Source organism: Ammospiza caudacuta, chromosome Z (genome assembly GCF_027887145.1).
Source record: "Ammospiza caudacuta isolate bAmmCau1 chromosome Z, bAmmCau1.pri, whole genome shotgun sequence".
NCBI lineage: Eukaryota > Metazoa > Chordata > Aves > Passeriformes > Passerellidae > Ammospiza > Ammospiza caudacuta.
The window spans coordinates 67,631,197-67,646,518 of record NC_080632.1 but is presented as its reverse complement, the minus strand read 5'-3'; positions in this window follow the sequence as shown (position 1 = coordinate 67,646,518).

The window sequence follows — 15,322 nt, the reverse complement described above, 5'->3', positions numbered from 1 at the left end:
GAGCCCCCAGTGAGGTAGGTGCAGCTGTCTCCCTTTGACTCCCCGTGTTTCCTTCAGTCCTTGAGGCCCCTTGCACTTGGCAGAGGGGCAGGGCAAGGATGTGAAGAGCAGCCTTGGCATCTGCCTGGGCCTGCAGAGACCAAGCCAAGCACCTGTGGCAGGGTTTGTTGCCCAAACCCTGAGGACAGGTCTGAACCGGATCCTGTTTGTTCAGCCGAATGCCCCAAAGCTCTCTTGGGGAGCTGTGAATTCAAAGGCCTTGATGCACACATTGATGCCACCTCCCCTCTCTGGTGTGTTTTAACTCTTGGCAAGATGCGTTTGCCCCGTGCTTGCTGGAAGCTGCTCTGCTCCAGAGCCAGCAGCGAGCTGGGCTGTGCTGGCCGGGCACCGTGGAGAGTCCTTCCCTGAGCACTTGGCCGGGCTTGGTGTGTCCCGGGCTGTCTTAGACACTTGGGGCAATGGAATCCTTCCAATCGGAGGCATTTTGGGCAGGGTGGGGGTGGCCCCAGAGCACTTGGCAGCGTTTCCAAGGGCCCTTGCTGACATGGCGCAGCACAGTGGCCACGGAATGGAACAGGACCCTTTGTGACACGTGGTGACATGGGTGCTGGTGGTGACGAGGCAACGCCACAGTGCTCGGTGCACGTGACGGGACAGGACGTGCCAGAGCTGTGCTGTGAGGAGACCCACACAGACGGCTCTTTTGTCGCTGACCCCGAGCTTTTCCAAACCGTTACTCCTGCGGCTGGCCTGGCGGCCAGACTGCGGGACTTCCTGACTCAGAGCCTTCCCAAGGTATCTGCCGTCCCTGTGGCCAGTGCCCTCGTGGCCAGGCCATAGGACTCAGTGCCTTCCACTGCTCACGAGGAGTCTCGTGTTATTGTGGCAAGAGCCCTTGAGAGATCAGAGTGCAGGACGTGCTGTCCTGTAGCCTTCCTGAGGCTTGTCTGTGGCAGGCACCTGCAAGGCGCTCGCTGATTCAGACCTTTGCCCAGGCATCTGGCGCAAAGGGGTCCTCCAGGTCAGCAAGCGGGATGGCAGGTAGAGTGCGCAGCCTCTTCAGGGTGCTTCGGGGGAAGAAAAAGAAAGGCCCTGCAGCCTCCCCAGCGCAGCAGCCTGCAGAGCCGGAGCAGTTGCAGCCACTGCAGGACGGTGAGTGGCAGAGCCAGGCCGCAGGGCTGGTGCCTGCGGCCGGCCTGGCCCCATCCCATCCCTGCCCCCGTGGACGTGCCCGCAGACAGGACGGAAGAGGGGCTGGGGCTGCCCTCCGCTGGCCGTGCTGTGTCCCCTGGCCACCCGGGGGCTACCCCTGCCAGGGCAGCGCAGGGCTGGGCCGTGTTCTCCGGCCTCTCCCGCAGCCCCTCAGCTCTGGCTGCGCTCGCTCTTTGCCAGGTGCGGGCAAGGATGGGACACCAGAGCAGGACCCCACTGGCGGATGCTTCCACCGAGCAGCGCAGGTACCTGCGGCCATCCCCACCTGGGCCGGGCCTGCTGGCACTGCTCGGCCCAGTGCCGCGCTTGGAGCAGGCCACGGAACGTCCCTCTCTTCCCGCCCTTCCTTCTGCTGCAGATACTGCGGAGGTTGCTGCGCCTTCGGCGCAGAAACACCAGCGCCACAGCAACCCAGGCCACGGCCGAGCTACGGGCAGAGCCTGATGTCAGCTCGGCCTCCCCTCAGCGTGCAGCAGACTCTGTCAGGGCAATGGCTGAGGGCAGGCCGGAGGCTGTCACGGCCCTGAGTGAGGACACAAGGACGCAAAGCACGTGGGCCCTCTCAAAGACCAACACCAGGCCCACTTGCACTGCGGTTCCTGCTCCCACGCAGGATTTCTTTTCTTCCCAGCGGCAGGTAAGCAGCCTGGGGCCAGGGCTGAAGGCCTCCCAGGATCGTGGGGCCCCTCAAGCCACGTCTGCTGGGCCCCCCCCAGCCATTGAGGCTAGCAGAGTGGGGTGGGAAGGCAAGCACTTCTTGGGGGAAGCTGGGCAAGTTGCTCCCTTGCACAGCACTCCAGACATTCCCCATGCCTCCTCTAGGTGCCAGCCATGGTGAGGGACATTCACCAGACACTCATGTCCCATCTCACTGTGGACGCTGGGCTGCGATGGGACATTGTGAGCCTGGCCCAAGAGCACCCTGCTAATGTGGTGATGAGCCTCCTGCGCTGTGCCCCAACCTGTGACAGGTACAGAGCACAACTGCCTCGAGAGCTCGGTGCTCAGCGGCCCCTAGGGCCCCTCCCCCTGTCCAGCCTGTCCAGTGGGGTCTGCCAGACAGGCGGACAGCTCCAGGACCCTGGGGCCCCTCTGTTTCCTAAGCCTGCTGCCAGGCTCCCCGCCCCTGCCCCTCAGGGCACCGGGGCTCTGTACCCCGGCCCCACGCAGCCGCACGGGGGCACGGTCCTGACACGCAGCTCTGGTCCCACAGGGCTGCTGCGCTGATGTGGAGAACCATCGGCTCCTCGGGATCCGCAGTGCAGAGGGTGCTTCCAGCACTCCTGTCTGTGATGGAGGACAGGCCACTGTACAGCATGTTCTTCTACAGTGGGGATAACGAGGCCATCTTTGCCCTGGCTGTGAGTTTCTGGAACTGGCCTTTGCTCACCCTCCAGGTCACCTCTCCAGCAGCTCTCCATGCTCTCTCCCTGTCCTGCAGTTCCCTGCCTCAGGCGCTGGGCCGAAAGCTGGGCTAAGGGCAGGCTCAGGGGGAGCACGCTGGCTGCTCCCACTGCCATCTCCCCTCGAGCCCTGCAACGTGGACACCTGGGCACTGACTGCTGCCTCGGGGTGCTTTCTCCTTTGCAGGCAACTGTGGTACTGTGGAAGACTGTCCACATGCCCGAGTGGCACGAGGCACTAGTCCCTTCTTCCGCCCGCCTGTTTGTGGCTCTGCTCTTCCAAGTTTTTGACACCACAGAGCAGATGCCAGAAGACGTTGAGCACTTCTGGAGAGCTTGCCGGGAGGAACACTGCCTTCCCACGAAGCCCAACAGGTCTCAGTCGCCCTGTCCTTCCCATGCCCTTGTGGCCAGGACCAGTGCTCCTGGCGTGACCTGGCCTTTGCTCTGTACACAGGTTTGCAGCGCAGGCCATGAAAGCTCTGCTCTGCCTCCTGGACTTTGAGAAGCAGCTGGTGACTCTGGAGCGCAAGCGGGTCTGGGACACCCTGCTCTGTGCCGACACCCGGCACTATGCAGTCGGTCTGCTGGCCAGGTGAGACCCCCTTCCCCCCGCTGCCGCCAGCGTTTGTGCCCTGTGCCCGGAGCGGCCCACGCAGTCCCCGTGGTTGTGGGCGAGAGGGCCTTGTCACCGAGGGGCGACCAAGCAGACCGGAATAGGCTGGGAGAGGAGGGTGCCCAGGAGCAGCTGCCTCCCAAAGCACCCACGTCCCCTTGCAGGGTGCTGGAGAAAGATCACACCTCTGGGAGTCAGTCCTGGCAGAGGTCTGCCTGCCTGGCTCAGGGCTTTGCTGCCTTTTTCCCCCTGCCAGGGAGATGCGCCGTAGCTCGACCCGCTTGTGTTCCCACATCGCCTTGCACCTGCTCAACCTGCTCATTGGGAAGCAGCCCTGCTGGGATCTGCCTGCCCTGGCCTTCTTTGTGGAGGTGAGCCTGATGGCCAGCGCTGCCTGGCTGAGCTGCCTCCCAGCTCTCTGGCCTCTCGTAGCTGCAGCCGCCTGGGACGCTGCCCGCGCCTGCTGCTGCTGCCTGGGCCCGGCCCTGTGCGCTCTGGGCTCCTGCCGGCCGGCTCCCCTGGCACTGCCCTGTGCCTTTCAGGTCCTCGAGTGTCTGGACTTGACCAAGCACGGTCCCAGTGCGCTGTCGGTTGTGTCCAGGCACCTGCCGAGCGAGTGCAGGGACAGGCTGCGCCTGGAGCTCAGAGGCCTCGTGGTGCTCAGCAAGGAGCCCTCGCTGGTGAGAAGGGGCGGTGGCTGAAGCCGCGCTGACAGCGCGGGGCTGGGCAACGCAGGCCTTTGTCCTTAGCTGGCCTTTGGCAGCAGAGGCAGCTGCTCCCAGCTCTCCTGCCTCCCACTTCAGCTGCCCGAGTGCCCCAAGCAGCTGTTGGTGCTGCGGCTGTCCTCGGCTTCACAGCACGGCCTGCTCTTGCACACAGGGCGGAGGAATACGCGGCCTCTATCAACACCTGCTGGAGCAGCTGGCGGATCCTGACGCAGAGATGGTCGGAATGATCCTCTCTGTGTTCACACATATGCTCCAGGAGAAAGACCTCAAGATACCTGGCGTCACCGCCCTGAAGCTGGCTGAGCCACTCCCGCCACACTTTGAGAATGTAAGGCTCTGTGCCCCCAGCCACGGGCACTGGACGCTGCCCAGAAATGTCATGCCTTGTGCACTTTTGGGCCTCTGCCTTGATGGGCCTGGGGCAGTTGGTGCTGAGGTCTTTTCCTTTCCTCCAGGACAACAGCCACGTGCAGCTGCTCTCCATTACGCTCTTCTGCAAAGTGATGGAGCTGGTAGTGGAAGAGGGGGAAGAGCCTCTCACGAGAATTGTGAGCCAGAGCCTGCTCCCTCTCTTCTTGCGCTGGCATGATGAGAACCAGAGTGTGGCAAAGGTCAGGTTTTGTGGGACGCTGCTGCATCCCTGGCTACCTCCTGCCCTGGCAGCTGGCAGGCTCCAGCCTTCCCTGGCCTTGGCACAGGGATGCGGGTCCTGTGCCCTGGGCTCTGGTGCCACCTGCGGCTCTCTGCTGCTCTCCAGGCCTCTTTCCAAGCCCTACTTTGCGCGGCCCGCTTCCGGAGGAGGAGGGACCTGGAGGAGCTGCTGACCAAGGAGCAGCGCATGAAGTTCGCCGAGCGCCTGGTAAGGAGAGCCCGAGAGCCCCAGACGCGGGCTGCAGAAGCCCCCTGCCCCCGTGCTGGGGCTGGCAGCTGTGCCCCTGCCCGGCGCCGCAGCCGGGCCCGCCAGCCTGCGCCCCACACGCCGCTCCCTGCCCTGGGCCGTGCGGGCCGGCTCGGCCGCTGCCGGGCGCAGGGAGCGCCGGGCCGAGGGGCAGAGCCCGCGCCAAGCCTTCCCCGTCGGTGCTCCCCGCAGCTGCTGGAGGACCAGAGCCGAGCGGCCGAGCACCTGCGCTGGGCCCTGCCCTTCCTGCAGAGCCCACAGAAGCGCCTGCGACAGACGGCCGTCAGGTTGATCGGTGAGCCAGCGGCCCCGCGCCCCTCCCTCCCTGCCCCCGGCCCGGCTGCTGCCCCGGCAGCGGGAGCCGCGCCCGGGCCGCTGCAGCCCCGCCCGCCCTCAGCGCTGCCGCCGCCCTCCCGCAGCCGTGCTCTCGGGCGGCAGCGTGCGCAGGGGCCCGGCAGGAGCCCTGCCGAGGCAGGAGGGCGTGCGGCCGCAGGGCTGCCAGCGCCCGCGTCGGGCAGCTGCGCAGCCTGGCGCCGCCACGGGCTCTGTCTTGCCAGGGGTCGCCGGAGTGCTCATGATGGGGCAGAAGGAGGAGCTCCAGGTCCTCAGTCAGGGTGAGTGGGGGCAGCCGCGCGGCTGCCAGCGGGGGCCGCCGGGGGCAGCTGCAAATCCCGGCTGCGGAGCTACAATCCCTGCCCGGGCTGCCGAGGGCTCTGCTCCCTGTGCGGAGGGGCGAGGGGCGGCGGGGCCAGAGCCCGGAGGGCTTTCTGCCACACGCAGGGGAGCCGAAGCCAGCACCTCCCGGCCCAGCCCTTGTCTCCGGCTCCCTTCTGGCCATAGCAGGAGCCGGCTGGGATGGCCCTGGCAGGAGCGTTTCCCTGGATTCCCGCAATCCAGCCTCTAACCGTGGCTCTGTGCTTCTTTTGTCCAGCCCTTCAAGCCCTGAGGGAATTCGAGTGCCCCTCCGTCATCAACCGATTTATCCAGGTGAAGTTCGAGGCAAGAGTTGCCGAACTTCGATTGCAGGATCGGAAGAACCCGTGTCCTTCGGCAACCCCGAGTTCCCAATGCAGATGAGACCACCTGCAGAGCACAGGGGACCAGCTGGAACTCCAGGCACAGCTCTTGCTGGTTACAGTTGAGCCTGTGGGAAGCTCCAGGAGCTCCTGTCATCTCCCTCCGTGATGGCAGCTCCCTGCCTCCCTCCCTCCCTGCAGCCCCCAGGCCCTGCCCATCCCCTTTTTTTGCCTCCCAGTTCACCCCTTTGCTTTGCCTCCCCTTAATAAACAGTTTGGCTTTGTCACTTTACCCACGTGTCCTTGGAGCTGAAGCGGTACAAATCCTGAGCCCGGGGACACGCGGGGCCCTGCTGCCGTTCTCTTCCACGCTGTGTTCTGTGCACGGGCAGAGAGGAACAAGGGGCAGCTCAGGCTGCAAAGGTCCCTCTCCTGCTGCTTCAGTTGCACAGCACCATGGAGTTGAAGGTCATGCTGAGCATGCTGAAGGGAACAAGGACCCTGGGTTTAAGAAGAGCTAGCTTGAGGATGCTCTGAAGGCAGCTGTGAGGGATTCCACAGCATGCATCTATGGAGGGCAGAGGAGCTTGCAATGCTGGAAGGTTTCCCAGAGAGCTTCCTGAAAGCACAGCAATGCTCCATCCCTACACAGGGACAGGAAGAGGGCAGAAGCAGAGACCGTCGTGGCCTAACAGTGAGCTTTGCAGCAGCAGCGGGGAGTGGCTGAGCCTCAGAGGTGCGACCGTCCCAGTGGCCGCAGCGCTGTCAGGCGGTGCCTGCAGGCTCAGTGTGGTTCTGGCAGGTCTGGTCTCCCCACAAGTGAGGAATGGCAGCCCCTGCCTCGGGCCCAGTCAGAAACCCAACCAAGTGAGACCAGAGGGAGGAGACCCTTCCCACCTCTCTTGGGCAGGGCTGCAAAACAGCCGCTGCATCTTCCTGCCTCTCTGTTTGGGGTGTGCTGAGCCCAGAGCCGGCCAGCTTGTGTCCTGCTGTCCCAGGAGCGTTCTGGGCGGGCAGGAGAAGTGCTGCGTGCACGGCGGAGCGTCCTGGAAGGGGCTCACCAGAGCCTCCTGCGGGAGCATGGCTCTGCTCTCTGGCTGGGAACAGCCTGGTTTTGCTGCCCTGAGCGCAGGCAGGAGCTCAGGCACGTGCAGAGGCAGCGGGCAGCTCGTGTTTGGAGGAGCCAGGCGCTGCGCGCCCAAAGCGACACGTGGAAAGAGACTCGGGGCAAGGAAGATGAGCTCCAGCTGGAGTGCCTGCGCTGCAAGGAGCACAAGCAATTCAGCCTTGCCAGTGTTTCTTAAGGGATGGGTTGGTGTTCCCCAGGAAATGTACACATTTGGGGAAGTGCCCTTGGAAGAGAGGGGCTTGATTCCCAAGGAAACTGCTTCCCCAGGAGCCCCCAGTGAGGTAGGTGCAGCTGTCTCCCTTTGACTCCCCGTGTTTCCTTCAGTCCTTGAGGCCCCTTGCACTTGGCAGAGGGGCATGCCATGGGAGAAGGCTGTGAAGAAATACTAATCCTGTTCTCTTCTTGCAGTGTGATTTTGTTCACTCTCTCCTGTAGTAGAGATGCTCTTCATTTCTACTGTTTTGATTATTGTTATGAATATATATTTTAGTTTTGTCTTGCATTCTTCCCATAGAAAATCTTTCCTTGTGTATTTGATTTACGTCTGCAAATGTTGATTCGTAGCTTCGGCTATCTGAATTTAGCCCACTTCTACTCTCGCTTTAATTTCAAAAAATGTCTGCATTGGGGATGTACACTCTAATGTATCCAAGATTTTTGTGCAACAGAAAGATGGGTAAACAGTCGTACAGCCCAATCTGAATTACCTTTAGCAGTTACCAAAGCCAGTAGCTATTTAGAAAAGTGTGCCTTCTTTCAGCAATATTACAAATAGATTGTTATATACAAAATATAATATTATAATATTGGCTTTAGATAAATATTAAAATGGATTCTATATTTGTGATGTAAAGTTGTGATCTTTATGACTTTGTTATAAAGATATAGTTTTTATTTCTGTTGGTAATTAAGCTTATAGAGCTCTCAAGGCCTCGAACATACTTGATACTGATTTTACAATTAACTATCTTTTAAAACTGTGTTTGGAAAGGAGAAGGTAGGAACATCAGTCATCTGTTGTGTTTGACTTCATTGTTATTTGAGACTGAAGTAAATACTGAGCATGAGCTGGGATGCAGATTGTAGTTGCTCATCTTTCCAAAGATGGATATCTTTCCAAAGATGGATACTATTAACCTGTGTCCTGTTTATTGTTCCTCACTGACTAATTTACTGCAGTAGTTTTATAGTGCATTTTTATTGTTGTCATGTCTAAATGTAGTGGGAGAATATACATGTAACTTGGGGTGGTTTGGCTTTTGTTTTTCTAATAAGAAAACCACTCTCTTCAGCCTGGTGAAGATAAAATCTGCTTCTGTCCTTGTATACAGCTATGGGTTTGTTTACATATCTTCTCCTTCCCTTTTCTGCCTAGGCTTTCTCACCTGCAGTTTTCAGTAGAAAAGCAGCAAACCTTTCAAAGGCTAAATCTCAACATAACTGTGACCCTCAATCAATACTTCCTTCTTCCAATTTCTTAAGATCTCTTTGTTCTGGGCATTCAGTATGGCCTTTTTCCTCGAAGTTCTGTTGCTGTCTTGAATGCCTATAGCGTAAAAGGTAATCCCTGATCTATTTTCAACTCTCTGCTCATATGCAGACTGCTGGAAGGGAGGTAGGACCGGTACTGGAAACCTGGCAGCTTGTTCAGGAAGCAAAATTATTGAAATAATGGTAATCTGAGAAGCATGCAAGTCCAGGTGGTGAACTCATATATGGAAGTACTTGCAGTTTCCTGTCAGGACTTTACAGTTCAAGGGTATGGTCTCCTTATTTCTGTCCCTTAATGCTCAGTCCTTGCCACACTCCTTCAACTTCTTTTGCATTGACATCTTCCGTGTTTTCTTCCTCTCTTCTTCTTTCTGTGACTTTCTATGCAGGATGGATAACCTGTCATACACTGTCAGCTTGCTCAGTAACCAACTAGTGATATGATGGTGTAGAAATTGTAGGAGCACAGTAGGCAAACATGTCATGCTTCTGTGTGCCCTCTGCAGGCAAACCTGCTTCCCTAACCTTCAGTCAGACTTGGAAAAAAGGCTTGTCACCACTACTTTGTTGTGGTTTATGCATTGATGAAGAAACACTTCCATCTCAGCCTGCTTAAACCACTGCAGAGCAGGAATTGTTGCTTTGGTAGCAGATGTGCTGTCAGGGTCCTTACAACTCCACAAGATGTGCCTCTTCTAGAACAGATTTCCGCATCTTTGTGCCATAAAATCTATGCTTTAAATTGCTCCAGTGCAAGTCATGCACTCAGTGCAAGTCATGCACTCATGTAGATGTGTTTTCAGACATAAATATTTGTATATATGCCCAGTGAATGGCTTCCTGGGGAGCAGGGACAAATGAGGAAGGAAACTGGGCTGATAAAACATGCTTCTGCTTCAAGAAAAACCCCCCTGTCTTCCCTTTACAGAGAAGGATATAAACTTTTTCTTGATTGGCCTAAAGGGGATAAACAAGTCCCTCCATGTCCTGATCTTTTAGTAGTCTCAAATGATTTAGAAAAGTTGTAATTTTTTGTGTGTGTGTGTGTTGGGGGGGGTGGTGGTGGTGGTGTTCGGGTGTGCACTTCAAACCTGTTCTCCCAGCAGTCAGGGACATACAGCTGCTGTGGATGGGGCAGGTGCTCAGGTAATTACCACCAGGTGCTTCGTAATTGCTAACAGCAGTTGAGGTGAGAAGCTGGCTTGTGCCTGGCTGAGGGCTGGAGGACTGTGGTGGGAGAAGGGATAGAGAGTGGAGTGGAAAATATTAGTTACACAAGCAGGTATAGATGGATGCCTTAGGTGTAGGTGGGATTTAACTGTTGATCACAATTTATGAAGAACTGAACATTTAACTATGAGATAGGACTATTTAGTTGCTATTCTAAATGCTGCATTTACTAACATGTAATGTAGTTTATTTGTCCTAATGATTTAAGAGGAATAGCTCGATTGATATTTACTCAGCATTAGCAGTTACTATTTAACGCCCATTGGCAAGCGTTGGTGAACGAATCGGTTGCTGTACAACGAGCCCAGGGAGACCCACTACAGGGAGTAACAGTAAAGGAGCTGATGGGTTTAGAGGCATTTTTACGTACAGAGGCACAGATGATATCGGGAGAAGATAAACTTAGGGAGTCTATGTGGTTAGTGAGTGCTGCAATTGACATGGTTAAAGAGCCAGGAGGGTTACCGGTTTATATGGGCATTAAAAAAGGTAGAGAAGAATCATTTGGAAATTTTATCGATAGAGCAGCTACTGCTATAGATCGGGCTGGTGTTGCAGGGCCCTATTGAAGTAGTGTGCCTTGCAAAATAGCAATCCAGCAACCCAAAGAGTGTTAGCTACTTTAGGGGCAAATTGGGCTATTGAGGAAGCATTAGAGTGAATGGCATTAATGCCAACAGCTTCACAGGCATTTATAGTAGAAGCCTTAAAAAGGAATTAGGATTAGGGTTGCAAAAGCATAGTCTACTCAAAATCAGGTGTTAGCTGCTCTTGCTCCTCTCCGAAGCGGCTCACTGGTGGTCACGTAAGGAGGCTCGAGACCATTCATCAAGTGTTACCGATGCGGCAATGAGGGACAGACACAAGTTGCCGCCTTGTCATCGGAGACACCAGCAGCTGCCGTGACATCGCTGCTACCTCCTGTCTGCAACCCGCAGCAACAGGGAGCCTCAGCTTGGATTTATCAGCAGCAGTAGACGTCACACTAATGACGAATCGGCCTGAGAGGATACCCACTGGAGTAAAGGGTCCTCTTATATTAAATGGACAAACATGTGGAGCATTATTGCTGGGACGTTCCTCTACAACCATGTTGGGATTATTTGTTTTGCCTGGTGTTATCGATGCAGACTTTACAGGGGAAATACAAATCATGGTTTACACCCTTTATCCTCTTGTGGGATCTCAGCACCTCAGGATGGAGGTGCAGAGAGGCCGAGACCACCCTTGGGGGGCTCGGGAGTCCTGGAATGTTGCCAGAAGTGTCTGGTGGCAGGATTTTGATCCTACACAGGAGATGAGACCTGTATGAAGACTGGGAGGAATTCACTGGGTGAATGGTGAAGGGGTAAGTTAGTTAAAGTGTAGAACACAGGGTTTAGGATTTTGGTACAGGGGGGTCTAAAGAAGTAAGATGGAGGAATTGGGGCGTGTCCTGTTCTTCTTCTTCTTCTTCTTGGCCTCCATCTTCTGTGGTGGTGGTGGCACTTGGGGATTGGTTGTTACTAGAAGTGCACACGTTAATAAGAGTAGAAAGTATTGGAGAAAAATGATAAATATTGTACACGTAACTTCGAGTATAAAGATAAGTGACCGCCCAGGGGGCTCGCAGTGTGCCCATGGCTGACTTGCTGTGCAGACCTCTGTCGGGCTGAAAGAAAATCTTTTAGATAAACAATTAATAAACACCGAGACCGAGACAAGATCAGAAGTCTCTCCTCGTTCTTTGAAGCGTCGGCTCTCCAAGGCCATCCCTGGGCCTTTCCAGGCCACCTAAACAGCAACAGCCAGAAAACCCTACAAGTGGCGTCCCTGGGTGGGCTCGAACCACCAACCTTTCGGTTAACAGCTGAAAAGAAGAACGCTAGAAAACCTTACAAGTGGCGTCCCTGAGAATTCCCTGGACCTAAACAGCCTAAAACAGCAACAGAAACCTTACAAGCCTAAACAGCCGAGAAACAGAGAAAATGGCATTCCCTGAGCTGCCATCTCCGGCCGAGCTATCTCTCTCTGGACATAAATCAGCAGCAAAGAAGAACGCCGGAAAATTTACAAGTGGCGTTCGCTGCGTGGGCACCCCCCACCAACCCTTTCGGGGGGGGATCAGCCCTGAAGAGCTGAAGAGCTGAAGAGCTGAAGAGCCGAGAGGGCAGCTCCTGAGGAGAGAAGCCTGAGAAAAAAAAAAAAAAAGGAAAAGAAGAAAGAAGAAAAGAAAAGAAAAAAAAAAAAAAAAACAGCCAGAAGAGTCTGCAAAAAAAACAGCAGTCACTGAGAATTCCATCTCTCAGCTTCTGCCGAAGACAAGTTCGTAGCAGAGCAGCCCGGATCGGAACCAGAAGGCGCCTCTGGATTCCTTCTCCTGTGACCTGCTGGACAGAGACGGGAGCCTTCGGACAGCTCTGACGACAGATTCGGTGAGAAGGTCAAAAAATAAGAACATAATTGCACACTCTCCCAAAAAACAACGGGAAATTTTGTCCGCCTTACAAGGCGTGGCTCAAACATATACAGAAAGGATCTCAAAAGAAAGAATTAAAACAGCTGTTGTTGTGGGCAAGGCTTAATTACCCACTGGCCGAAACATGCCTGCTATTCGAAGTGGAGTTTTGGCAGGAAATTAATAGGCACTTATATTTTTTAGCAACAAAGAAGGACGAGACAGCGTTAAAGCTGCTCTCGCCGGCAAGATTGATGCCAGAAAGGCATCATCTCGGCACAGTCGAAAAGACTGGGAGAGCAACGAAAAGTTGCCGGCACCCTCAGAAGGAGGGTGGGGAGCAAAGCTCCGGGAGAAAAAAAAAGAAAAAATTTTAATTAGTTCTGGCCTCAAGAAGCCAGGGGAAAGGGCTCTCGAGAAAAGAGAGCAGGAAATAATATTAAAGCCCCCGGTCCCAAAACCCAGAAACCCCAAGAAGCTCCTAAAGCGTCCTAAAACTCCGGAGAATACAAGGGAGTCAGGATCGGAGGGGGGGGTGCAGGGGGAAGAGAAGGGATCGGGGGGGGAGGCGCTTCCTCGCGGGGGGCACGGCGCGGCAGCGGCGGAGCTGGCAGGGAGCGCGGGTGAAGAGATAAAGGGAGACACGAGTGCAGACGCGGCTTTTATCAGCGCGGCGCCGGGGGGTGGCGGCCGGCCCGGCCGGCAGAGTAGCGGAGACGCGCGCGGCGGGCAAAACTCGCAAAAACCCGGGAGCGAAGTCGGGTCGAATTGCGGGGCGGGCCCGGGTGCCGGCGGGGGGCGGGCTGTACACACCGGCGGGAGGAGCCAGGGACACAACGTCAGAGGGAGAGGAGACAGAGTCGGGACAGACCGAGGGGAGGAGATTCGGAGGTGGAACGAGGGGGAGAGAGTGACGTCTCGGGTGAGGAGGGGCCGTGCTCGGGATCCTATGTCCCAGCGGCTCCACACCCTCCTCAGACTTGATGCCTCTGGTATAACCCTCGGAGTCCCAGTCCCTTCCCTTCAAGGGAGACGTTCTGGTGTTCAAGCTCCATTTTCAGCTGAATTAAAAGCCAAGCAGACATGGTCTCAAATGAGATCACGAACACGGCAGTCGACAGGACAGGGGCAGTCGAGCTCAGGCTGTCATCCGAGCTGGGGAGGCCGGTGACAGCGCCACCTAGTGGGGGGGCAAGGCTTTCGCTTGTATCTCCACAGATCGAGACGTGGGTGTCGGCACGACACGTGAAACCATTTCGAGTGCGAGAACATGAAAATGCGGATCCCAGAAACAAAGATCCAAGAAAAAAAAAGAGACGAGTACTCAAACAGGGGTCGAGACTCAGATTGCCAAGACAACTCAAAAGAGAAATAAGAAGAAACTAAGGACTTTGGGGGGATTCTCTGTTAAGGTCCTGAATGAAAAGCAAAACAATGATGTCACACAGAAGTGAAGCCATGAGTTTTATGATGCTTATACGCATCATTCTTTCATTCATTGAAATAAGCAATGGGGGTAATTTACCTATTAGTCAGCCAAAGCAAAATGTAGGGTAGACTTCTTTGACATCTCTCCCATTTGGAGAGGAATTTTAAGAGTAGGATTCTATGTTTTAATAATTCTCCTATTCCTCATACTTGTCATCCCATGCATATTTGCATGTTTAAAACATGCTATGAATCGGATAGTAAAAGAGATCTTCCTGGTGCAAACAGAAGGGGGAGATGTGGGATCTCAGCACCTCAGGATGGAGGTGCAGAGAGGCCGAGACCACCCTTGGGGGGCTCGGGAGTCCTGGAATGTTGCCAGAAGTGTCTGGTGGCAGGATTTTGATCCTACACAGGAGATGAGACCTGTATGAAGACTGGGAGGAATTCACTGGGTGAATGGTGAAGGGGTAAGTTAGTTAAAGTGTAGAACACAGGGTTTAGGATTTTGGTACAGGGGGGTCTAAAGAAGTAAGATGGAGGAATTGGGGCGTGTCCTGTTCTTCTTCTTCTTCTTCTTGGCCTCCATCTTCTGTGGTGGTGGTGGCACTTGGGGATTGGTTGTTACTAGAAGTGCACACGTTAATAAGAGTAGAAAGTATTGGAGAAAAATGATAAATATTGTACACGTAACTTCGAGTATAAAGATAAGTGACCGCCCAGGGGGCTCGCAGTGTGCCCATGGCTGACTTGCTGTGCAGACCTCTGTCGGGCTGAAAGAAAATCTTTTAGATAAACAATTAATAAACACCGAGACCGAGACAAGATCAGAAGTCTCTCCTCGTTCTTTGAAGCGTCGGCTCTCCAAGGCCATCCCTGGGCCTTTCCAGGCCACCTAAACAGCAACAGCCAGAAAACCCTACATCCTCTGATTAAAATTACAAAAGGACAACGCATTGCACAATTGGTACCACTGTCACAAATTATGTCGGGAATACAATCATTTACTGGACAAACACGGGATGAAAAAGGTTTTGGCTCTACTGGTGTTACACTTTTAACTGTGGATTTACAAAATAGACCAAAGCAAAAGGTTGAAATTACTTATGGGCATCAAAGCATAACCCTTTATGGATTATTGGATACAGGAGCAGATACTAGCATCATTTCTCCAGAAGCATGGCCACAACACTGGCCTCTATTTCCTTCATCAAACATGCTCACAGGAGTGGGAGGATTTACAATGGCAAGCAGATCGCCGTCTTTGTCTGTGTGTATTGAGAATCAACAAATATCTGCTGTGTTTTCAATTGTTCAACTGCCTCCTACAGTTTCTTGTTTAATTGGAAGGGACATTTTAACACAATTGGGAGTGGTGTTAACTAATCAGCACCCTTTGGGGTAATTGCCATTGCTTGGACTTTCCCCATTCCACTCACCTGGAAAACAGATACACCGGTGGTGGTTAAGCAATGGCCATTAAAAGGGGAGAGTCTTATGCATGCCCATGAATTGGTACAGGAACAATATACAAAAGGGCACCTACGACTATCTACAAGCCCTTGGAATACACCTATTTTTATAATCAAAAAGAAATCAGGGAAATATCGTTTGATACATGATTTGAGGGCTGTGAATGACCAAATGGAACCAATGGGAGCTTTACAGCCTGGTCTTCCAAATCCAGCTATGATTCCAGAACACTGGCCACTTTTAATTATTGACCTAAAG